This window comes from Phodopus roborovskii, unplaced genomic scaffold (genome assembly GCF_943737965.1).
Source record: "Phodopus roborovskii unplaced genomic scaffold, PHOROB, whole genome shotgun sequence".
Taxonomy (NCBI): Eukaryota; Metazoa; Chordata; class Mammalia; order Rodentia; family Cricetidae; genus Phodopus; species Phodopus roborovskii.
The window spans coordinates 46,698,585-46,725,026 of NW_026126418.1; the positions used below are offsets into that span (position 1 = coordinate 46,698,585).

The 26,442-nt window shown below is 41.8% G+C and overlaps 1 protein-coding gene across 1 annotated transcript in view; it reads right to left on the minus strand.

Annotated features, from left to right (window-relative positions):
• Positions 1-26,241, minus strand: part of Gpd2 (glycerol-3-phosphate dehydrogenase 2) — a 128,928-nt gene extending 102,687 nt beyond the window's left edge. Inside the window, exon 1 of the mRNA XM_051184669.1 lies at positions 26,053-26,241. The gene's annotated coding sequence lies outside the window, so the exon portion shown is untranslated. The remainder of the gene's footprint in view (positions 1-26,052) is intronic.
• Positions 26,242-26,442: the final 201 nt, after the last annotated feature.

Sequence of the window (26,442 nt, forward strand, 5' to 3'; positions counted from 1 at the left end):
AAAAATAATGTGCAATTTTTCTTTTTATAGGTTAATACACACTGTGATAACAACTAGTCAACCATTTATTGCAAACTGCTCTAAAATGAAAATACGTCAAAAAAAAAAAAAAAAAGGAGAGGTCTTAGGGGAACAGGCAGATACATGCTCAGTGGGCAGTTATTATTTAGCATCTAACTTTGTACGAAATACATGCTGTTTTCAGCTGACCTGAACAAGGGGGAGCTCATGGAGCACAGGACCAACCCAGACTCCCTGAACGTAGGTGTTTGTTAGGAGGACTGGGCAGTCTATGGGAGCCCATTCCACATAGAGGGATACTCTCTCAGCATAGACACACGGGAGGAGGGCCTATGCCCTGTTCCAAATGATGTGACAAACTTTGAAGATCCCCATGGAAGGCCTCACACTCCCAGGGAGCAGAAAGGGGATGGGAGGGGGACAGGTGAGGAGAGGAGGGTGAGGGAACTGGTATTGACATGTAAAACAAGCTTGTTTCAAATTTAAATTTAAAAATCATTAAAAAAGAAATACATGCAGTTTTCATAGTAATTGCCACACTGTGTCCTTGCATTTCTGCCCTATCTAAATGGACACAGAAAGTAAGACATAAATTTGACCCATTGTCCTTTTATTCAAGAACTCTACTGTAGAAGCAGGAGAAATCTCTTGGTATGGAGAGTACTGCTTCAAATGAATCAGTCTATTATGTATGTAGCAAGTAAACATGAGAAAACAAATAGCAAGTAGCAGCTAGGAGAGACAGCATGGAGACAACAAAACTCCATCAAGTGAGGCCATTGGAGCGCATGCAGAAATGACTGGGAAAGCCTGCTGGGCAGGCTGGGAGATATCTGGGCTGAGAGGAGAGTTCTCTTCAGGACACAGAGCTTCTGGCTTCTCGTTCTCACTGAGGGCATTTTTATCCCATGGGAAAAACAATAGTATCCTCTGTTGGAAATGGTTCACCTTCTATGTGTTCTCAAGAGTGCAGTGTTTTAATTCCCCTAGCTTCTGTTTGTTATCCTTCCTCCAGGTCACTGCGTTAGAGAGTCAGCCTGACCCAGGGCAAGGAGCTTTGAAAGACGGTTGAAAGAAACATGGATGGGCCTTAGACAAGGAAATTCTTCTTGTTCCTAGATTCCACTTTGAAAAAGTTTAAACAGTACATGATAATCACCATCCAAGTACTAACCAGGCCCGACCCTGCTTAGCTTTCTAGATCAGAGGAGATCAGGAGCATTCAGGGTGGTATGGCCATGGACATTACATCATCTTAACAAAACAGGTTTATATCAAGTACAAATGACCATAGTTTAACTTACAACAAAATGGTTTATCTGCTTTCCATAGAACTGCTATAAAATCATAAAGAACCATAGCTCACGAAAGTCAATTTGCTGAGCACTTTAAGTTAGTTCATTTTAAAAGCAAAGTTTAGGGGCTGGAGAGATGGCTCAGCCGTTAAGAGTACTTACTGTTCTTGCAGAGAACCTGAGTTCAGTTCTCAGCACTAATATATCAGCTCCTAACTGGCTGTAACTGCACACACCATGCAGGCTAAACATTCATATTCAAAATCAATAGTAATATTCTTCTAAAAATAAATAAAAATAAAAGCAAAATTAATATATATTATCTATTGTCCTAGAATTGTAACAGTACAATACCTGATGTAAAATGACCCTCATGTGTAAAACTCTAGAGTACAGTTTTTAGAAAATGTCCATCCCCAAATGCCAGTCCAGAAATTCTGTGGATAGGATCCTAACAAGAAACTCCTCACTTAGCATTAAGAGTGCTTTAAGAAAAAAAAAAAAAAAAAAAATAGAGTATTCAACCGCTAAGAAAAAAACTTCAGCTCTGCCTTGAGGATAAAGGAGTTCAGAATCACATAAATACACTCATTAGTGATTCCCCCTGTCTCTTTCAGCAAGTTTGCATGGCTGGGGGAACAGTAGGCATCACTTTGACAGTATGAGCCACTTTTTAGATTTTATATGCAGGTATAGGATCTACCTTAAATGTAATTAAGAAAAAGCCCTTTATTTTGGTACAGAATAAAGTACTATGTGCTAACAATAGAGTTACAAATGTTTGTCTTCACTCTGTAAAATTATCAAGCCTTTAGTCCAAACTCACTAGCACTGTACCAACTGACAGTCACAGCTACCTAATAGCAAGTTTACTGAGAAAACAGTCTATTTCATTGTATAAGGAAATTTCTCTCTAAAAGTCTTAGATGTTGTTTTAAAAAAAAGAAAATACAAAGCAAGTCAAATGAAGATTTTTTTTTACATACATAAGTGATAATTCTGAAGTTCTTTTGTTTTGATTTTTGTTATGTTTTGCTGTTTATGAGACATGGGCTCTCACTCTGTAGCCCAGGCTGGCTAATATCTTTATCAACTGATTTTTTTTCTTTTATTATTTTTACCACTAAATGATAAGAAACCATGTCAGTTCTTTCAGATGCATGTATTCCAATTATGATTGAATGACACATATTTATAAATTACAACTATACCTTAGGAAATGTTTGGAGTTCATTTGTAAAATCTTGAGCTCATTGAAAAATAGTGGGAAAGGCAAGCATGATGGTACATGCCTGGTTAGCCCAGAACTCTGAAGGAGGAGGCAGGAAAATCTGTTCCAAGTCACCCACAATTATAGAAAGCCAATCTGAGCTATAGGAGACCTTATCTTTAATAATAATAATTTTAAAACACTATATAACTAGATCACTGTGATGGTACAGGCCCAACATTCAAGACACACTGAGAAGGGTAACCACAGGTTTGAGGCCAACCTGATCTACATAGCAAGTTCTAGGCAACCCAGGGTTACATTGTGAGACCCTGGATCAAAAGAACCAAACCACATGTGGTGGTAGATACCTGTAATCCCAGAACTTGTCAAAGGTACAGGCAGGAGAATTAGGAGTTCAAGGCAACCTGTAGCTATGTATTTCGTTCAGGTTACCCTACACTATGTAAGAACCTGTCTCTGAAATTAAAACAAACAAACCAAAAGGCCATGCCCGAGTTTGCATTATAATTAGTTACAGCACAATATTTTCAGTCAACTGTTTACACTCTAAAAAGCTAAACTGTTTAAACACCAACCTACTACACCAGTATTACAAATGCTTCAACTTAAACCCTGGATGAAAACTGCATTAAAGAATAATTTTGCAGCCAACAAGTATGCTGGGGTGGGGATCCAGGCAGTGGGTCCAGACACTGGATGGTCCAAGAGAATGGAGCTTACCACACTGCATACCCTGTGCTCCTTATCACCCCACAGCCTGCTGAAATCTATATTTGAATTCACTCCTCTACACATCCAACAACCTACTAGTATAAACATGGATGTTTAAGCTGCACCAACAACTGATATGTTCAGAAAACCTGAAATGCACTAGTAACAATAATTTTTGTACTGTTTTTGCTAAGTGATCAGACTCTCTAAAAATATCTGATCCTCAAGGAAACAGCTATGAGAGGTTGAAATAAAATGGTTGCTCACAATAAGCCCACTCAAGACTATGTGCAATAGTACAACAATGTCTATATGCTCCAGTCCTTTCATCCTTGCCCAAGAAAATACTCAGTTTCCTTTCACCTAAGCAAAAATTACGAGCAATGTTGTTACTTCCATCTCAGTCATCTTAGCTACTAGCCAGGTGTGTTCACCATGCCTGCAATTCTAGTATTAAGCATGCTGAACAAGAGGAATGCCATATGCTCAAGGATAGCCTGAGCTACACAGCAAGACACTGTCTCAAAAAAAAAAAAAAAAAAAATGTGGCTGAAATAGTCTTGGTCATAAGATCTTATCCCACCCCACACCCATGTGGCATCATTCCTAATCCTTTTTCAAATCTGTTTTCCCTTTTCTCCTTTATGAGGTCTGGCACACACCCTAAATTGAAAGGGTAATAGAGAATTATAAGTCTAGTCACCGGGATCTGAGACAGACAATGGTACCAACATGACACAGCTAACAAAAGACAATAGAAACTTACATCCCATAGCACAGAGGATAAGGACTTTTGCTCACTATTCCAAAGCTGTGTTTGGTTTAAAAGGGGAAAGCAGAGCCTAATAAAATGGTTTGGTGGGATGGGGTGCCATGCACCTTTGATCCTATCACTTGGGAGGCAGAGGCACGTGGTTTCTGTAAGCTCAAGGCCACCGTGGTCTACAAAATGAGTTGTAGGCCAGCTATGGTTATATAACGAGATTCTGTCTTTTAAAAAAAAAACAAAACAAGGTAATGAGTACTTATAGTCCTATACAATTTGAAGGCTGAGGCAAAAGGATTGCAGGTTTGAGTTTGAATTACATAGATCATCTCAGAAGATAAAAAATGAAATAGTGGGCCTGTGCAGAGAGCTCAGTGAGGGACAGACCTCACCAGCAAGTCTGAGGATCAGTTGAGATCCCCAGCACCCATAGGAATGCTGGGCAAGAATGTAATCCAAGGACCCTGTACAGAGGGATATAGGATCCCAAAGGCAATCTGGATAGCTAGACTAATCAAATCATCAAGCTATAGTTCAAATAAAAAGACTCCAGACCTTAATCTCTGGCCACCATATGCCTGTATTCATATGCACACACAAGCATGTCAAACATGTATGTGCCTACTCATGCAAACATGCATACACATACATGCGCACAGCACATGTGCTGGCTAGTTTTATGTCACAGGGTAGGTAGCATCACTGGAGAGGAAGGATCCTTAGGGTTTTTGTTTTGTTTTGTTTTGTTTTGTTTTGAATTCCTCCAAAAGACTGGACTATAGGCAACCCTGCAGAGCATTTTTTTTTTTTTTTAAATGAATGATTGATTATGGGGGAGGGATCAACCCATTGTGGGTGGTGCCACCCTGGGCTCAAGCCACTGGCTTCTATAGAAAGCAGGCTGCAGGAGCCAGGAAGAGCAAGTCAGTAAGCACCACCCCTCCATGGCCTCTGCATCAGCTTCTGCCTCCAGCTTCCTGCTCTGACTTTCTCAGTGATGGACTATGATATGGAAGTGTAAGCCAAATAAACCCTTTCCTTCTCAAGGTGCTTTTGGTTATGGTGTTTCATCACAGCAATAGGATACACACACACACACACACACACACACACACACACCAAAAGATTATTTCAAAGCATATGCATGCACACAACTCAGCTTTTATCCTTGCCTACACAGATTCACACTATCCTGAAAATAATACAGCAAACCTCTAGAAACAATCAGAACATTTAATATTCACATGGATTTAAAGACATCTATATTTTAACTTGTTAGAGTAAAAAATGCAAAGCTCTGTCTTCTAATCACATATATGCAAATCATCTCAGCTAATCAGAATCATATATTCATTTGTATGGCAAACTAAAGAAGTCATCCCAACTCTAGCCAACATTTCTGCCAAATGGCACAAATATACCTCTGCATCTTAAATATATAGATTAAAAATAGGATTACATATAACCAATACATCTTTACAAAAAAGTGCTGTATACAATATGTAATGAGTACATCTTCAACATAATTTGTAACTTTGCTGCAGTCAGGATAAAGTGAGTTCAGTTTCATAATATGAGCCATTTTGTTATTGCTATATTTTAGAATTTAAACATACACATACACAAAAGAAAACAGAAATCGTTAAGTTCTTAGAATATAAACAAAGCAAGAATTCCACCAAATATTCAGGAAAGCATCCCTGAGCCATCTTGCCAAGTGAAGAAAGCAGATGGAGGATCACTGGGAGGTGGGAATGCCTGCTAGACCCCCAGAAGAGCTCTGGAGGCAGAGCTCCCCTTTTTACTGATCAGGAGTGTTTTATAAACATATAAGTAACTTTTAAAATTGGGTATTATCTAAATGCCAAGCCAAGTGACACAAAAAAGAAAAAGAGTAACAGCTTAGAGAGTAACTGGCAGGTGAAGGAATCAGCTTTGGAGAAAGTGTTCATAAACATGATCTGGAGAAAACACAGTCGAGGAGAGGTCAGCTCACAGATCCTGAGGGAAGGGCCTTTGCAAGAGGCCAACAGGCAAGCAAGATACCCAGTCTGTATGGGTTCCACCTCTTCAGTATGCCAAAAGGCCCCTGTGACTGCATCAAGCGGTGCCTGGAGTGGGTTCCAGCCAAGGTCAGAAAAAAGACAGGTGCCAAGTCACACATGACCTCCTCCTAGCAAGGTTTTCATTCTGACAATACAGAGACAGGAAGTCAATGGAGGGCTTTAAGCATACAGTGACCTGATGAAATTTGTGTTTCAAAAAAGAACTGGCTAGGGTATACAGCTCAGTGGCAGAGCATTTGCCTACTGCTGAAGGGCCCCCGACTTTGACTCCCAAAGCCCAGAGGGCAGGGAGGGTGTGCTCAAAAAGTGTGTGTAAAAGCAGTTGTTTTCAATAGGACACAATCATGCTTATTAATAGAAAGCACATGAAAGGGGGATCAGAAGAGGAAAGAGAGACAAAGCTTTAATTGAGAATCCCCTGGAGAAGGAAAGCAAAACACACAAACCACAATCAAAAATACTGTCTACAATAGGAAAACCCATACTTCCGGGATCAGCTAGAGCACAAATACCTATTGAACTCACACACTTGAAAGGAGAGGAAAGTCCCTCTCCTTCAGTGTGACAGGCTGGTACAAAGAACAGGTTGGCAGAGAGAGTCTCTCCAATACCAAGAGAGGAAGCCCTCTTCATATCTAGTCCCCCTAGGCCTGGGGTTGTTTTCAGGTCACCTAGACACATACACACACATACACTACTCATAACCTGAACTAATTTGGGATATGTATTGGAAAAGGATTTAGTTTCAGATGACATCACAACAGAGAAAGGCACCCAGGATACCATCTGCAGACTAGGAAGCTCAACCTCTGTTAAGTGCAGATTTAATAAGGAGGAGAGATTGCATATGATTAATTACAGTTACTTATTTTTATGGGTTTGAATCTTGACAAGGATGCCCGGCCTCTCCCCATTTTATTTCATAATTTCCCCCCTGTTGGAGACTGAAGAGCAAAAGTCAATTGCCTGAGCTTTGTCGTCACATTGGAAACTAAAGGGCCCTGCATTTCAATTCCAGCTCAGGAAACACTCTCACTGAGCAGATGCAATTCACCAGACCCCAGTGGGCTAGGCTAGCACTGTTGTCAGTCAAATCACACAGCGGATGGAAATCAGCAGTGCACATTAGCAATTTAGACTCAACAGCCTCTCCTCAGCCAGAAACTCTAAGATAATGCTGAAGGAAACGCAAAACTAATCCAAAAGATTTAGCCCATAGCTTGAGCCCACGTTCTAACTAAGAGGCAGGCAGGAGGCAAGTGACTTGTAAAATGGCATTTCTAATAGGACTCTTGTCAAAACTCCAGGTTCTAATATCAACGCAGTGACCTTCAGGCCTGACCTCACCCAGTGCACTTCTGCCTACTCCCTAGGCCATTACCTTGGCAGCTGCCAACATTATGCTTTGTTACAAGAGTATGTTCCGAGGCAGCTGAGTGCTTCCACAGAGACTATGACCTGAGGTGTTCACCCCATCCTAAACTTCAGCCTGAACAAAGACACCTTACTTCTCTGGGCTTCAGTTTCTTCGAATAAAAGATCAAGATTGGAAGTGGAGAGATGTATCTACATCACAAGCATACGACTCAGAGCTTGGCCAGGTGTGGTGGTACATGCTTTTTGTCTAGGTGATTGGGAGGCAGAGGCAGGCAGATCCCTGAGTTTAAGTCCAGCCTGATCTACAAAAGGAGTTCCAGGGCTACAACATAGAGAAACCCTGTCTCTCAAAAAAAAAAAAAAAAAAAGAGAGTTTGCATTGCATCCTTAGCATAAAACCTGGGCATAGTGAGATGTGTCTGGTGGGTGATGAAGACAAGTGGATTCCATTCCTAGCCAGGTAATCTAGCCAGTCAGTGTTTGGCATCTAACTAGATCATTAGCATTCAGGATAATGATGCGGTGAGAGAATGTAAAAAACTAATTATGGAAAGAACAAAAGTAAACAAAACACTGACCAGACTCAAGGTAGTTAGTTATAGCATGCCTATAATCCCAGCACTCAGACGGTAGAGGCATGGGGACTGCTGCAAACTCTAGGCGAGTCTATATAGCAAGACCCAGGGCAGTCACAGCTACTTAGACCTTGAATCAGAAAAAAAATAGTGTGAGTACACATAACTTTCTGTTGAAGCACATGTACATATGCTTACATGAAGACTAGAGAAGGAATCCCCCAAATTTTAAACTCTCATTTTTAACTAGTAAGGGTGAGGAATCATTTTACTTTCGCCCATGTGTGCATCACTTTTAATATTTGCATAATGACTGTGTGTTATTCTTGTAATAAGAAAACTTGTGTACATGGCAACCAAAAGGTCTAAGAGAAGCTTGAAGATGAACAGCTGACAACTGACCAAATCCCAAGTCATCTGACCGTTACTCGGGTGGTTTTCCTGTTATACAATCGTTTTGTCTTTAATAAAAACAAGTCAAGAGAAGAGAGAGATGCTTTGCCTTTGCACTTTACTAGGAATCTTGGGACAGGAACTAGGAAATATTAGAGAGAAGTATCTTTCTTTTTCTCAGGAACCTGGAGAGTATCCATCCACCCCAGCTAGAATGAACTTGCCTTAAGCATCAGACACAGCTTAAATTGTTAGTTAAATTGCACAAAGACTACCTCTGCATTTTCTCACCTCTGTGTGCTATACGTTTGTGAGCATGGGCACATGCATATTAACAGGATGTACTTGGGTCAGAGGACAATTTTCAGGAGTTGGTTCTCGCTTTCTGCCTTATTAGGGCAGAGTCTCTCACTTCCGTTGCTGGGCTATAGGCTCCAGGCTACCAAAATCTGGAATCTCTTCGGTAAGCAACTCAAACGGGGCCCCTGAACTGTAGATCATAAAGGAAGCTCCCAGAGAAGGCACTGGAATGAACTTATCCTTGCCTTCTCCCCTGCCAATTGCAACATACTACTTATTTGCAGGACACAACCCCCTACACTGGGTGCATCCATATTCCTGATGGTCACAGGTACAATCCTTAGCATAGTCACACTTGACTGGGCACATTCAGGATGGTATACACATTCAACTGACACCACTGTCGAGTTCATTGCAGCATCCATTGTAGGAGAACATTCACCACACATGAGCAGCCCTTTATCTCAGCTCAGACACAAGCTTGGTTACCCCCTCGATAAAATCTCATCTGCATCAAAAGACCCAGAATTTGAGATTATGTAGGTACAGTGTGAAAGGTACCTGTCAAACTCCCACTGTAGTACCTAAGGCTTCTAAACACCTATAACAAGCACATTCACAGAGCAGATGGGCCATTGTGCAAGTCTGTAGGTAGAGAATGAAATGACAGCATCTGCTTTCACTGATGTACAACCCTGCTTTGGCCTACCCAGCACCTAGACTGGCCCAGGTACACCTAAAACTCACAGATAAATCCTGCCACTTCCCTGGTAAAACAGTCAGTAGGCCTCCTCTGGCTTTTCTTTAATTAACATTGCCTTCCAAAATAAACATTCTCTCAAACAGAGTTGATGCTGTTACTTGGAGTGTACCATCACAACTCTTTACAAAGCCCAGGTCCTCCTACAGATCTGGGCCACAGGTTGCTGGTTGCAGAAGTCAGAGGGAGGGAGCTGCCTTTCCCTGCAGTCAGGCTCCAATCACGTGAAGTCCAGTGGCTGTACCTCCAACACTGTCAGAGTGCACAGACTGCAAGCATTCTCCTGCAAGAATCCTGATCAAAGGTTTGTGTCCTGGATTAACCCAACAGGGAATCCGTCAGGACAACTGTACCCAAGTGTGGCTTTTCAAACTTTCATCAAGAGTATTTTTTGGTACTTATTTTCAGTTAAGAGAAACCGGGGAATTAGCTTCATTTGGCTGTCATGGCTCTTGACTTCATCTCCCTTAGGAGAAAAAAAAAAAAAACACTACTATAAAACCGAAAAGCTAACAAAACAGTTGGTTTGACAAGTTAATCTTTTAAAGAAACCAGGGTATTTCTTAGGGATGCATTGCCTTAAAAATGATATGCTGAGCTCAGGCTATGAAGACATACACCATTCAGGATATGAAAACACACACCACAACTGATTACTCTTACAGGAGTTACCCCTGTAACAATCAGTAAGTAACCCCAAGTGTCAAAATGGGTCTTGCTCCTTCAAACATTCAGAGCATGCAACTTCAGTCCAGCAGTCCCACTAGCCAGTTAGTTACCCATCATACTATCCCTGTCATTCATCCTAGACTCCTGAGCCAGCCCCAAACCATGCCTGTCTTCCCTTCACCACCACTCCCCATCCACCTGTGCTGAGGAGTGACTCACTGTGGGTCTTGCATATCACGGTGACTCACAACATTCACATTGCCCGTATCAGCTTTACATTATCTCAAACCTCAGTAATACAGAAGTAATTATGAGTACATGTGGGACAAAGAAACTGACATTTAAAAAGACCTTAAAGGAACTGGACATTGAAGGGAGTCTCCAGAAAGTTCTACACACTATCAAAAAAAAAAAAAGTGCAATCAATTATATTTACACACATCAGAAAACCACCATATTTGAATTTATTAGGCTATATAACTAAAGAAGTTAATGAGTACAACTCAGCCCAAAGAAAGGACAACACTAAATAAGGCATAACAAAGACTGTTAGCTTTCCATCTTAACCACCTTGGTCACACAGCTACCAAACATTTTCTGCACTTATCAACTCCTTCAACATTTTCTCCTTCACAAGTAAGAGGGAAAAGGAGTGTGCACTTAGGAACAAGAAACAATAAACTCATCAGTTCACTTGGCTACAAAGTAAATTCAAAGCTAACCTGGACTGAGATACTCTATGAAAAACTATACAAGTAAAGATAACCCAAAAGTGTAAACATAACATGACTTAGACCTCCCAAAAGAAAAGCAATATGTAAAGTCAGTATGCACTGCATTTCCATCTGAATTAAGCCTGTGAGTGACTAATTTGTGGATTCTACTTTGAAAAAAACACAGTTTAGAAAACAAATAAAAAGCCAGTCATGGTAGCACATGCCTTTAATCCCAGCACTCAGGGAGCAGAGGCAGGTGGATCTCTGTGAGTTCGAGGTCAGCCTGGCCTACAGAGAGAGCTCCAGGACAGTCCCCAAAGTATAGAGAAACCCTGTCTTGAAAAACCAAAATGAAAAGGAGATTCAAAAACAAATAGCCAGGCTTGGTGGCAGAGGGAGGCAGATATCTGGGAGTTCAATGCCAGCCCAGTCTACACAATGAGTTCCAGGAGAGCCAGGGATACATAGTAAGGCCTCAACATTAATAAACAATAAAAAAAAAATAGAGGGATATGGACAATGTGCGGCTAAGAAGCTACCTTGAGGTAGAAAAGGAGGCAAAGAAGATCACTAGGGCAATTTGTTGGGAAAGCAATATTTAACTCTACTGTTAAAGGTTCACTGAGTCCAAAGTGACTATGAGAAAAGATGCCATAATGAACACAGTGCTTCCCAAGGGAACAACTGCCAGTGTGATGTAAACACAGAGGCTAGTAACCTTACTAGATATTGCCCACTGCATGGATCCTTTTTCTCTCTTGCAATTGTAGGACCAGTAACAAGACCTAATACCAACTAGCAACTTTCATTCTTGGTCAAACAACTGTGGGAGGTAAATGTGCAAAGCAAATCCTCAACCCTTTAGGGGGTAGTGCTTGTAGCTATGACACAAAGGACATGGGAAGGGGAGCAAGCTAGTAAAGTGAAAGCCTGCTATCTTTTCTTTAGGAATGGATAGAACTTTCCTAGCATTGGCATCTGCTCTTACTCTTTATATGCTACATCAAGTGGCCACCATGACACCTGGCAAAGGTCAGACACTGAAGGGTATGTCATCTACCATGCAGGTGGTATTATAATGAAGCTAGAGGTTGTCGACTCTGGCAGCCATCTTAGCTCTAGTCAAGTTTGGTCAGCCTAGCTGAAGAACTTCTGGGTGAGTCCTCAAAGGTAAGATTAGAATGAGGTAGAAGTTTATCATGGTCATCTAGGCAGGACTCATGAGTAATAAAGCAATCATAACTGAGAAGAAGATCAGAAGAAATAGACAAGGTAGGGTACCTATTACATATCTCACAGGATTCATGTGAATTCAAAGGACTTTGCCCAGGAGACAAATTGTGGCCATTGACACATATTCATTAGCTCTACATTGTGTTACGAAGACTACTGTAGTCAGTTTGCACAATACAAAGCCTCACCATGTTCTTGGAGAATTTGGAGGCCCCAATTCAAAAGGCAGCCCATTTGTGCTTGCTGCCACATTCTCTGAAACATTACTAGAAGATGAACTAGAAGGGCACAGTCCCATGTGGTGACACCTACCCAGTGCCTCACTCTCCCAACCTCACTCTGTCCTCTGGACCCCAGAGTCTTCCCCTCAAAACTGTATCATGTTCTCTTCTCCCAGTGATCCTTTTTCAGGATAAACTCTAAGATTATTAAGGAAGTAAGAATTAACCTGAAGTTTGAAAGTTGACGCATAAATGCCTTTTTTTTTTTTTTTTTTTTTTTTCAGCATCCAAACAAGGGTGTGTGGCTTTATTCTCACACTGGGGTCTAATTTTTTCCATCAGTAAAATAGGAATGATTGTACTAAACTATCTGAGCCAGTTTTGATGACCCCCCCCCTTCCTGGTCCTTGCTGTAATTAAGTGATTAATGAGTTAGTTCTCACTTCACAAAAGGCTGGTCTGTTTCCATTGCATTTGAATTGTTAAGTATTATTAGTAACAACCCTGCTCATAGCCCCAAAATCTCCCAACCTGGATGTAAGCTTTACTCTTACCTTCCAATGTTTTCTATTTTTCATTTTTCCTCTCTTTGTTTTGCTATTATTGTTGTTGCTTTTGAGACAGCACCTCTTGGAACCATATCTGGCATCCTACTTACTATGTAGCTCAGACTACGCTTGGGATTGGCAGGTATGGACTCTTTTGCAATTGGCCCTTAATACTCTTACCTAGCACTTACCTACAGTCTCAGTGCTCAAAAGGCTGAAGTAGGAGATCATATATTCCAGGCCAGACTGGATCACATAAAGAGACACCACCAAAAAGAACAAAAATGAAGTTCATAGTATATAAACTTTACCTCCTTTATATTTAGAAATATATGTATATGCATATATTCATGCAATAACAATTAACAACAACAAAAAGACTATGAATTTTAAGGAGAACTAGGGATAGCTTGGAAGGATGACAGGGGAGGAAGAAGTGTTGTAATTACATTACAATCTCAAAAATAAAATAAGACCATTGTGCCAATCAAACAAAACATGAAACTTGTGGCTTTTTTTTTTTAAGTCCAAGTTTCCTTTGAAACAGACATACTACACAATCAAAAACAAAAACAAAAAAACAAATCTTTACCTCTTACTATCCCTGCTTGTAGTCATTTGTCCATCTACTCCTCATCACTGATGACATTAGCACCAATTTCCTTTCCAAACTCAGTCTGGGTATATTTACCTGTAGACTCCTATCTTCAAGCCCCTGACCTCTGATGATCTTTTCTCTGACTCCAACTCAGCCACTGGCTCATTCTCATAACCTCTGTTTCATCAGGGTTCTTCGAACCAGCTTCAGAGCCTCCACCTTCAAAGCAGTGTGTGTGTGTGTGTGTGTGAGAGAGAGAGAGAGAGAGAGAGAGAGAGAGAGAGAGAGAGAGAGAGAGAGAGAGACAGACAGACAGACAGACAGACAGACAGAGCAACACCATCTCCTCCTCAGCTCATCTCCTCCATTTGGTATTTTAATTTCAACATGACAGTTTTATCTGGCTCCCAAAACCATTCACTGACTTTGTTCTCCTTGCAGTTGGTTCTTATAACACTTACCTTAAGACAAAGGTTCATCATTTTTAATTTCTGCCGTGCAAGTGCCCTCTTTACTTAAACTCCTCCAACTGATTAATCCCATCAATCTGTCTTCTTAGTACCTTCACCCAATAACTAAATAAACAACCTGAGGGAGGGGTGCACAATTTAAAGTCATGCACCTTAAGTATCTAATGGGCAAACCCTATTAGCCAAATCCCTCCCTCTCAAATCCCTGTTCATCCCTTTAGACTTCAAGAACATCATCATACACATTATGCCTCTCCCATTCTTTTTATGGTCCTTCCTTTCATTAAGAGTATCCTGTATCCAAGTACCCAAGTATTCTGTTTCTAATAAAGACCAAACCCTCCATTTTACCTGGAGTCACCTCCCCTTCTTACTCTTTACTAGCCAAAACTCTCTCTGGCTGTCATCACTAGAAACTTTTTCCACTGTCCACTGATTTTAAAAAACCTCCCTCTATAATATCTCCTTTCAAGAATTATTTGATTTGTTTTTCTTCACATTTCTTGAGTTTTCTGAAAGTATTATCTACAGCTTCACAAATCAACCCAATAAGCTTTTGTCCCAGTTTCTCCACTCATCAGTCAAAATGAAAAATGAACAATTTCACCAAACACATCTCTACCACAGACACAAAACCATCTTCTTTTCAAAAACACTCTAGGCTCCTGTCTTCAGAGAGATCACATTCTCTAGTTTCCCTCCCATCCAATGGCAAATCTTCTTCTCTGTAACAACTGATGACTGGTCCCTTCTCTATCTGAACATTCTCTGTAGGAAACCCCAGGCAGTATCAAATAAAAGCTAAGTGCAAAAAAATCCCAACTTTGTCTGTTCAGCCCAAATGCCTTTCAGTCTCTCCAAGTTCTAATTATCAAGTTGTATGAAATGTCTAATAAGCACCTCAGACTTAATGCAACCACACAGAATGATTTCTGCCTTCCACCAAACCTATTTCTCTCCAAATTCTCATTTTCTCAGTAACTGACCTAGCTGCTCAAGTAAAAATCAACCCTTTATTTTGATTCTTTTTTTAATCTATTGAATTTAGTCATTAATCTATTTCAAAAACAACTTCTAGAACTGTCCATCTCTTCTCGTCTTTAATACAATGTTTGTCCACATGATAATTTCTCAGTTGAACAACTAAAATAGAATTTTGACTGGTCCTCTTTTCAGTGTCTTCCCCTACTTCCCAAAAGTCTGTCTACTTTGAATAGCCAGTGATGGTATTCAGTATCAGTGGAGGCACAACCACCCATAATTGGTGTGTGGCAAGTAGATATTCTACCAACAGTAGCTGGCTTTTTTTTTATTAATATTATTTTTTTCTTATTTTACATATCGTTCCCAGTTCCCTCTCCCTCCTTCCTTCCCTCCCTTGCCCCCTACCACCACCCTCCCATCCAATCCCCCACACACACTCCACAGGGATGGTGGTGCCTTCCAGGAGGGATCAACAAAATCTGTCAAGTCATTTGGAGTAGGGACTAGGGTCTTCCTCCTGCCTCTAGGCTAAGGGAGTATCCCTCCATGGGGAATGTGCTCCCAAAGTCCTTTTGTGCACCAGGGATACATCCTGGTTCCACTGTCGGAGGTCCCTTAGACTTCTCAGGACTCCTGAGATCCATGTTCAGGGGGTTTGACTTGGTCCAATATTGGTTTCCCAACTATCAGTCTGGGGGTCCACAAGCTCCCCCTTGTTCAGGTCAGCTGTCTCTGTGGGTTTCTGTAGCCTGGAAGCTAACTTCTTAATAGATAAGAAAATTAAGCTTTTAAATAATTTTAATTTAGTCCTTCTTCTAAGAAGGGATTAAAAAAAGAAAAAACAAATAAACAAAAAAAAATCACAAAGGCTTTATCTTTTTGTTGATGTTGTGAAACAAGGTTTCCCTCTGTATCCCAGCCTGGCCTGAGCTCACTATGTAGCCCAAACTGGCCTCAAACCCAAAGTAGTCATCTTGCCTAGGCTCCCAGGTTCTGGTATTACCAGCATTCATGAACCATCATGTCCATCTGAGAACCATTCTACACAGATGGGAGATGTCATTCTGTAAATATGCTTCTCATACTGGTTAATGAATAAAGCACTGTTGGCCAATAGGAAAGCAAGAGGGGGGGACTAGGAGACAAGGAGGAAAGAGGAAGTAGGAAGGAGGGGTCAAGATGAGAGACTGGGGAGACCAGACGCCAGCCTCACTCCCTGGTAAGATGAGACCACGTGGAACTACATAGATTATCAGAAATGGGTTAATACTTACGACAGAGCTAGACGATAAGAAACAAGTAACTGGCCAACAGCATTATAACTAATACAGAGTCTCAGTGTGTTAATTGGGGCTGGCGTGGTGGCAGGACAAGACCAGTGGTGGGAGAAAAACATACTCCTTACACTACACTGCATCATTTTAATAGTCTGCATGGAATCCACTCTACAATTAAATTGAAGCATTATAACTTGGATTAAAGCCTTACAGGATCTGGTCTTGACGACTATAGTTTCTCTTGAATGCTCACATCCTAATCTCGTTAAAGATGGTTGGGGGCCACCATGTGGATGCTGTGAACAGAACTCAGTTCCTCTGCAAAAGGAATCAGAGGTCTTAACCTCTAAGATATCTCTCCAGCCCCAATTCTGAGAGGGGGTCTGTTGGCACACACTTTGGCTCTTTTACTTTGTTTTTTGTTTGTTGGCGCTCACTGTATAGCTCTGGCTTGCCTGGAACTTGCTTTTAGCCAGGATGACATTAAACTCTCTGCCTCCCTGGTGCTGGGATTATAGGCATGAGGTTGCCACATCTGTTCACACTTAGAATTTTGATGCCACCTATCCCCTTTGCCTAGACGGCTTTGATACTCATCTTTGCCCACATAGCTCCTGGTCTTTCAGGCCTTGTGGAAAATGTCAGCTTTTGAGACATGCTCTCCAAAGTCAGGCAAACTTGCAATTATCATATAGCACTTGTCATCTCAAATGCCCATTCTTCATTTAATAACTATCATGCCTTTCCCTCCACTAAAATCTACAGGAGTACAAAGTGATCTGTAGACCACTATAGTCCTAATTTGTGGGGAAATGGCCAGCACACATCAGGCTGATAAATTTAATGAATAGACCATACAGACAGTAAGAGAAAGACCATGCTGCTCCTCAGAGAGTAGAGAAACAGCTCACAGAAGGAAGGATGGCCTTGCTATGACTACAGGACATACATCAATAAAGGAGTAGCCACTGATGTGAGCTCCCAGTTCCCCAGAGGTGTGGCTGGAGTTGCTAATCTAAAAATCACCGAAATCCAGAGTAGGGATAAATCAGGTGATTTAAGCAACTGCAGAGAAAAGCCAGTGAACTATGAATAAGGCTGGGAAAGAACCTACAGACAGCTGTAAGGAGGACTCCAAAGGGAAGCAAGCTGTCACAGCAACCTGGCAAATTCAGTTTCATCAGGAGGGACTGAACAGAATATAGAAGTTTCAAAAATAAAAAACAAAAACTCACTGGTTTGCCATTCTGGACCCCAGTAAACCTGATGGAAATAGATTCATCAGAGATCCGACCCAGGTCTCCAAAAATTATAGCATGGAAGGCAGGAAAGTAAGTGAAACCAGAAAGTATACTTTCACATGCTCAGGAAGTGAGCAAGTGGCTAGAGTATGGGTAACAGCACAGTTTGGGTTTGGGCTTGTTTGTGTTGGGAAGTTGGGGCCTTCTTATAAATATTTACGATGCAAATGAACTGTCCTATATGATTGTACATGTCCATAACCCCTAGCCTTCAGAGGCTAAAGCAGGACAATTTAAGCTGAGGCTAATCTGAGCTACTCAGCAAACTCATCTTACAAAAAATAATCGCAAAAAAATAATAATAATTTCTGTTGTTTCCTTAGAGACAGGGTCTCACTATATAGTTCTGGCTGCCCTAAAACTCATTATGTAGACCAAGGCTACACTTAAACTCACAGAGATCCACCTGCCTCTGCCTCCTGAGTACCAGATTAAAGTTGTGCACTACTACTCCTAATACTCTTTTAATTAATAATAAAAATTTAATGTGAGCAGAGAGAATTTTCACAAAGTAACTAAAGGAAGCACATGTTTTTAATCTAAGAATTCAAGAGGCTGAAGCAAGTGGATCTCTGAGTTCAAGGACAGCCTGGTCTACAGAGGAAGCATCTTATCACAGTAATAATAATAATAATAATAATAATAGGAAAAGTATGAACTTGGGTGACTGACTGTAAGTTGGAAGTTGATGAATACCTTGTTTCAGTACAAGAAGAGATGGAGAAGAAAATATTGACAATTGACATGCTATCTATGTCTTCCTGGTATAAAACAGGCATCACTTAAAATGCCTGTGAAAAAGGCATCATTTAAAAACCTTACTCCCCAGTCTACCTCAAGATCCAGCAAGTCCTCTCTTAGGCATATACCCAAAGAATGCACATTCATACCACAAGGACATCTGTTCAATATGTTCATAGAAGCATTATTTGTAATAGCCAGAACCTGGAAGAAGCCTAGATGCCTCTCAACTGAAGAATGGATAAAGAAAATGTTGTACATTTACACAATGGAGTACTACGGGGTGGGGGGGGGGGGGGTAGGGGGGGTGACAATGCCATCTTGAAATTCTCAGGCAAGTGAAACCATCATGAGTGAGGTAACCCAGACACAAAAAGACAAACATGGTGTGTACTCACTCATATATGGATATTAGATACAGAGAAAAGAATCACCAACCTACAATCCACAGCCCGAGAGAAGCTAAGAAACAAGGAGGACCCTAAGAGAGACATACATGGACTCTCCAGAAGGGGAAAGGGACAAGATCTCCTAAATAAATTGGAAAGGGGGGAGGGGGAGGAGAAAAGAGGGAAGAAGAGAACAAACATGAATCAGGAAGGTCGAGTTGGGGAAAAAACAGAGAAAGACACCTCCTGTGTGTAGCCCTGGCTGTCCTGGATCTCACTCTGTAGACCAGGCTGGCCTCAAACTCACATAAGTCCACCTGCCTCTGTCTCCTGAGCTGGAATTAAAGATGCCGACACTGCCCTTCTGGCAATCTTCCTGAAGGCAAGTAAGACTCTGTAGTGGATTTCCAACCAAGCCAATGTGAGTGGAACCCACACATTCCATTCAAGACTACATGTTGAGAAGGTAGAAATGTTTCTTCCCTTTCATTTTCCACTAGCTGGAAGGAAGAACTAACTATGCCACAAACAGAAGGACCCATGTTGCCTGGACCAAGGAAAGAAAGCCACATGCAAACCAAAACAACATATGAGAAAGAAATGAATGTGTACTTGAGGCTGGGTCTATTTTCAGATCTCTCTGTTACAGCAGTTTAGTCTGTTCTAACCACTAACAATCATCTATTGCAAAAGAAATGCATGGATGGATTGGAAGGTCCAAAGATGATGCTTGCAAGTTTAGGAAAGCTGTAGCAAGAAATGGATATAGAGGTGAGAGAATGGTAAATTCAAGGCCACAACAATTTACAGATGGAGACTGTGTCTTCAGAAAATAAAGCAAAGAAATGGAGAAAGAGGCTAACAATCAAGTGAGTCACCTGGTGAAGTGTTAGCAAGTGTATGTGCTAAAAGGCGAAGTTCAAAGGAGTGAGGAGCATGAATTCATATCAGGAAACACCTTAACCAAAAACTAAAATAATAATGATGATGATGATGACGATGATATAATAGGAATAGACAGCTAGCCATATGCATGCCTGTGATCTCAGCACTCAAAAAAGAGGCTGAGACAGGAAAGCCAAGAGTTCAAGTCTAGCTTGGGCCAAACAGTGATAAAGCCCAGCCTGAACCACATTACTATCTCAAAAAAGAAAAAGGCTCCAAAGCTACACAGACAAACCCTGTCTCAAAAAAAGAAAAAAGAAAACAAGAAGGGCAAAGGGGGGGAGGGACAAGGGAACAAATGGGAATAGGATCATCTCTTCATAAGTTTCTTCACAAAGATTTCTAGAAGTCTCTGCAGAACCAGAAAGACGCTGTGTGGCTTTGAATGAGTAACTGAATTTCTCTGATCTCCATTGATCATCAGTACAACAGGATACAGAGTGCTCAACACAGTGCCTGGGAAACAGGAGTTGCCCAGTAAAAATGTGTTATGGGGGCTGAAGGTTGAGGAAGGGTCTCATGGTGGTTGGTTGCCTGGGCTGACCTGGAACCCACAGTAATCCTCTCAACCTCCCAAATTACCTTTATTAATAGTAAAGGTTACAGCTGAGCAAAATCTCTACATTCCTTTAATTTCAAATTCTCTGATTCTGGCAGCAGTGGTATACAACATAATGTATCTCAGATACTTAATGGTGAATTGTAATGCAGGTAGGGGTTAATAGAAATATATTTAGGATGAGCCCTGTGGAGACAGGAGGGATGCCCCAATGGTTAAGAGCACTGGCTGCTCTTCCAGAGGACCTGGGTTCAATTCCCAGCACCCATATGGTAGCTCACAACTATAACTCCAGTTCCAGGGAATCCACCACCCTCATACAGACATACAAGTAGGCAAAACACCAGTGCGCATAAAATAAAAATTTAAATTAAAAAAAGAAAAAGATGAGACCTATGAGTATAGGCCCAGAGGAAGCAGCAGGGCATACAGCTTTGCCTGGAAGGAAAAGCCATACCCAGAAAGGCTAGAGAAAGAATCTCTAAGAGCACCCAATAAGGAAAAGTCAGGCTGGGGTCCAGAGGTAAACAGAACCATGGGCAAGACTGGCTTCCTCAAAGACAGGACAAGAGTAATAACCACTTTATGTTTTCTGCAGGCTTCAAACCCCAGAGTCTAAGCTACCCCGCTGAATAGAATGGAAACTGCAAGGTGCAGAGACTGGCCAAAGGCACTCAAAGGTGAGGTCAGGGATGTTCAAAAGCAAAAGCTTCCCTTCAGTCACCTTCAACCCAACCTACATAAATGGTCCTTCTTAGAAAACTTGGAGGCTGGAAGGAAGGTTCAGCAATTTAAAGCACTGCGCTTGCAGAGAGACCCCAAGTGGGGTTTCCCGCACCCATGCTCCATGGCTGTAACTCCAGCTCCAGAGGCTCCATGCCCTTTTCTGGTCCCCAGGGACACCCGAACATATAATATAGGGCATACACTTCAAACACATGAATAAAAACAAAAATAACTTAAAACTTTATTCCATGATGATGACACACTTTTTTATCAATTACCTCATTAAAATTAGCCAGATTCTTGGGCGGTTTTTAGTTTTTGTTATTTGATGTGGCTTTTTGTCTGTTTGTTTTCATTTGGTTGGTTTTGGTTTCTTGTTTTGTATTGAAACAGGTTCTCTCCATAGTCCTAGCTATTCTGGAACTCACTATGTAACTACTTAGACTACTTCCTTTTACCTCAAGTACTGGTGTGGGCTACCTCCCTGCTTGTTTTAATTTTTTTTGAAACAGGGTTTCACTAAGTAGCTCAGGCTGGCCTTGAACTATGCAAATCTCCCATTCCCTTCCCAAACTCCGAAACAACCCACCGAAATGTGTTAGCTGGGAAGAGGGCAATCAGTGATGTGATGGAGCCTTGAGCCTAGGTAGCCCTGACAGAGAGGTATCATGTGACCTCCTGGTTTATAGAATCTTCCAGAAATTTTCTTGAGGGATTGCTTTTAGAATATCAGTTTGATTGATGCAATTGACAATTCCCAAATATCCTAGAAACTGCCGAATGTGTAGGGAGAAAGTGGAGCCATAAAAATAAAGCTTAGAATATACACTTGATCCAGGCGGTAGTGGCACTCACCTTAAATCCTAGTGCTTGGGAGGCAGAGGCAGGCCAATCTCTGTGAGTTTAAGACCAGCCTGATCTACAGAGTGAGTTCCTGGACAGCTAGGACTACAAAGAGAAACCCTGTGTTTAAAAAAAAAAAAAAGGAAAAAGGAAAGAAGAACAGCAACAACACTGGCAAGAAGCAGCTGTAGAAATAAGGTAGGTTTAAAGAATTCTAGTTCCTCCCACTTAGTCAGAACCCAACGAGGCAGGCAGAATACAGGAGCAAAACTGGATGTTTCCTAACTCCCAGACAAATGCTTAGACTTGATCCCACAGAGCAGGAGAACCCCAGGAAGGGTGGAGCAAAGAGGGTCATGATCAAAAGCACTTCTGACTTTACTACAATGAAGCATAACATCCTTTATTTACTTGATTTAAATCAAAGGAAAAGGACTGTTGAGAAGCCGGTACTCTATTGTTTCTGTCACTTTGAAATGCATTTAGAAGCTTACCGGTTGTGTGGACATATAACAGCAAAAAACATAACAGCATAACTTTCCCTCCTCGCATGAATATAAGAAGCTACAACTTCCACTTGGCCCTAGTGACCACTAGCAAGTACAAGGGAATAATTCCCACTTGTAATGCACAAGTCTCCAAGCCTTATGCAGAAGCAATCTTGTCTGACAGCTCCAGCTTCCACAAATCTCATTTGCAGAAACTGCCCTCTCTGGTACAGTTTTGGGGTCTTCCTTTCCTGAGGGTCATAAAATTATATGCATAGTCCTCACAAGACATCTCTAAAGTCTAAAGTCAACTGCTCAAAAGATCAGTATCTCAGTATTCAGAAATAAATGAATAACTAAAAGATGCTCCAAATAATGTAAACTTGTTATTCCAGATGGACAAGAACACTGCCCCTGTACTCACAGCACTTTTGACACCAAGTGTGAACTTTTTTTATGAATATACCAACTAACAAATCCCATAAATTAACTCAAATTATGATTAACTGCCTGCACAGCACAGCCCTCATAGATTAAGGGTTCAGTTCCACAAACTGCCCCCTACACACACACACACACACACACACACTCACAAAGGCACTTCAGACAATGGTCACACAATTTGGTTTCCCAGGTTACAAACACATCTGCCAACTTGTCTACCAATCTAGGATCCCCAACCCTTCTCAGGTTTAGTAACAGGTTATAATAACTCAGATTCTATGAAATTAATTTATAAGAAGCTTATTGTAAAGACAGTATAAAGAAGGAAAATGAGCTGGGTGTGGAATTGCATCCCTTTGATCCAAGCAGAGGCAGGCTGATCTCTGTAAATTCTAGACCAACATGACCTATATAGCAAGTTCTAAGCCAGCCAAGGCTACAGTAGTCTCATCTAAAAAAAAAAAAAAAAATAGATGAATGGATGGACGGACGAACGAAAAGACAGATGGACAGACGGACACACACACACAGACAGATGAACAGGGAGTGAAGTACACAATGCAGCATGGGAACAGGGTCAAGGAAGTTTCCCTCCCTCTTAAGTCATCCCACCCTTCACATGTAGTTAGGGCGGTCAGATCACTGACTATTCATGATTATCTCTAGCCTCTTTCTCCTCCCCAGAAGGCAAGGTGGGACAGAAGTCTTTACCCTGATTTCAACTGCAATATCTCTCCGCGCCCAGCTCCCACCCCTGAAGCTATTTACAGAGGCGTCTAGCTCCCATCCCTGAAGCTATCTACTAACTCATTAGTAATCTCATGAATGCACAAAAGTGTACTCAGTCCAGAAATTCCAAGGATCTTAGAACTAGAAACTTAAAACAAACTTAGAACTTCCTGGGTCAGAAACAGGGAGAATTTGTGCTTCTTCTTTTCTTGCTTTGTTTTAAGAAAGGTTGCCTTGAACTCCAGTCTCTTGAGTGGTGGCATTATATATGTGTACCACCACACCCAGCTCCTATATTCACATTTCAAAATATGTGGATAAAGCTAGTATTTGAGAGGCTGAAGCAGGGAATTCCCATGACTAAAGTCCAGACTTAAGTCTGGACCAATCCTATTTCCTAAAATGACAATCATCTTTTTTGTGGTTAGGCAGTATTAAGCCTATTATCAATGATACTCTCTTCAACCCCAACTTGTCTCCAAAGAGTTGAGACATCTACAATCATCTGTAGGGTCAGGTACAACTTCTGAGAAATTTCTCATTAGGTATCCTATCATTCTGAGAAACATTACTTAGATGGCTTCCTCCTGAGTAGGCAAGATTTTTGTGGGACCATAGTTAGATATGTAGCCAAGGAAAATGATGTTGGGTAGTACCTGAATGCCTGTTTTATCCCACTAAACAAACTCTATACATGTATCAAAAGCAGCTAACAGTAACTTGGCTTTAACTAATATGTATTGCTACATAATCCTGCACACAACACAAAACTTCCTTTAAGAAGCCAAATGCAACATCTGTCATTTCTGGTGCATTCTTAAATATTGTTTCTGCACTTGGAGTAGCCCTTGGAGTCCAGGTATTAAACAGAAAGAATCAAGTTTCAGAAAACATCAACAAGTTCCAAAACTAAAGAAAAGAAATTAGATAATGGTTTGGAAATTGTTCCCTCTACTAATAACCACAGCTGCCACTAGCTCTCTTCCTACTGCCCCAACTAAAGGGAGAAGACTCTGGATAACTCATGCTGAACATATGAGAACTAAATTACTTGCCTAGCTGTATTCCTTCCCCAAAGTTTGCTTTTTTTATATATAAAAACAAAGTAGGAGGAAGGACACTAACATTTTAGAATTGATTGCCTCTGGGGGCATATTCCTAGTGACTGCAGACCTGTTATGGGGTTATGTTATTACCCATATTTTGTCTGTGAGATTTAGCCAGTTTGAAGATGTTCCCTAAAGCAAAGCCTTCTGTTTCTTAGATTGAGATACATTGTTCCAGTTTAACCACTGCTTGAGAAAGCATTTGTGGAATCTTATTAGAAGCCAGTTGCCATTCCAGGTCCTAGAGATCTCAAAACTGTTAAGACACACCATACCCAAGTCAAACTTACATCCTGGAGGTGGACAGGATATAAATAACCACACAGGATAATGTAAGAAGCATATCAATTTGCCAACATGATTTCTCCGAAGTGATCACCAAATCTTTTTGATTGCCTCTAAATGGTATAAGTTACAAGAACTAAGAAGGAAGGCACAACAGTCATTGCAAACTAATAGAGAACCATGCAGTTGCCTTCCCCTGCTGCCTCAGATGACTTTATAAAATAATTATGTGAGCTCTCAGACTGCAGAGTTATAACAATTTTATCTCATCTCAAATTCTATCTCTTGTCCATTATTCACCGGGGTGAAAGATTAAATGGATAAGATAAAGGAAGTGTGGTCATTTGACTAATGTCCTTATGAGAATCATGGGGAGGTTTCAACACACTCACCATTAAGGCTCCAGAGACAGCACATGCTAACCATTGGGCAACGGCACCCAGGTTTCATATGCTGATCAATAGCTACTGAGAAGTCCCTGATCTAAGAGCATGCCTTTCCCAGTTCTTTCCACTTTCAAAAGAAACCCCAAGGCTCTGAACTTTGGCATATATGCAAAATACAAAGTTTTGTTTTAAGCAATGACTTAATTCACCAACTTCCTTCTCTCACCTAAGTTGGCAAATGTAGCTGCTGGCTGTTTCTGTAGCAACCTCCTGGGAAATTTACGCTTTGTGTCACTTGGATGACCCTGTCACTGAGATTTTGAGAGAACTTGTGTTGGTTGAGGAAGGCTGTTTCAGGGTAAGGTTATCTACACACTGGGTAAAGGAGGGACCACCATCTGCTAAGACCCCTACAGTCACAGCACTCAGCAAACTTTCTTTACCTGGAAACAGTTGCTTTGTGGAAAATCAAGGTTGTTGCTGGTGTACACTTTGCGTTTCCTCCTAGGCCAGGCACACCCTGGCAACTACGTTTCTCAAATAAGTCCTCCCTCTTCCAGAAGGGTCTCCGACCCTCACCACAGAAGGAAACAGCAGTCCTCCTCACCAGGCTAGCCACATTCACAAGTTAAAAGTTTGCCCCAAGTTTCATCGATGTGCATATTCCCTGCCTGTTGCTAGGTAAAGTGTATTACAAATGTATTCCAGCCTCATCTAGCCCTGAATGAGAACTATGCTCCGATTCCGTTGGTGAGACAAATTCTCAAGTTTCCCCCAGTTTCCCGCCACCACCACCTCCACCTCCGTCACACCTCAGCCCCACAGAGCAGAGAGCTCAGAGGGACCACTTCCCCTAGAAGCCCCGACGCAGGAGCAGGTCACCAGGACGCACACACCTGAAATCAGTCCTCACGCGCGAGGGGACAGCAGGCAGGGGCGCCAGGATCTCCAGCCACAGTAGAGACGGCCTTGCCGAGAACCAGAGTGGCCCTGGGCTCGCGGCGAGCGCACCGGGATGTCACCGGGTCAGGCGGGGCCACGGTAACCCGACCCGCCCGCCGACGCCCCTCCCAGCTACTTCCTCCTCCCCTCGTGCGCCTCCGCCTCCTCGGGGGATGACCCCGCGGCTCCGCCACCGCGTGCACCGCGACACCGCCGCCCAGGCTCCTCGGCCCGGCGGGGAAATGCGGAAGTGCAGCCGCTGTGCGAGCCGCGGGCAGGGAAAGGCGGCTGCAGACCCGCGCTCTGGGCCTCGCGGGGATAAGACCTGGCCCTGGCCCGGGTGG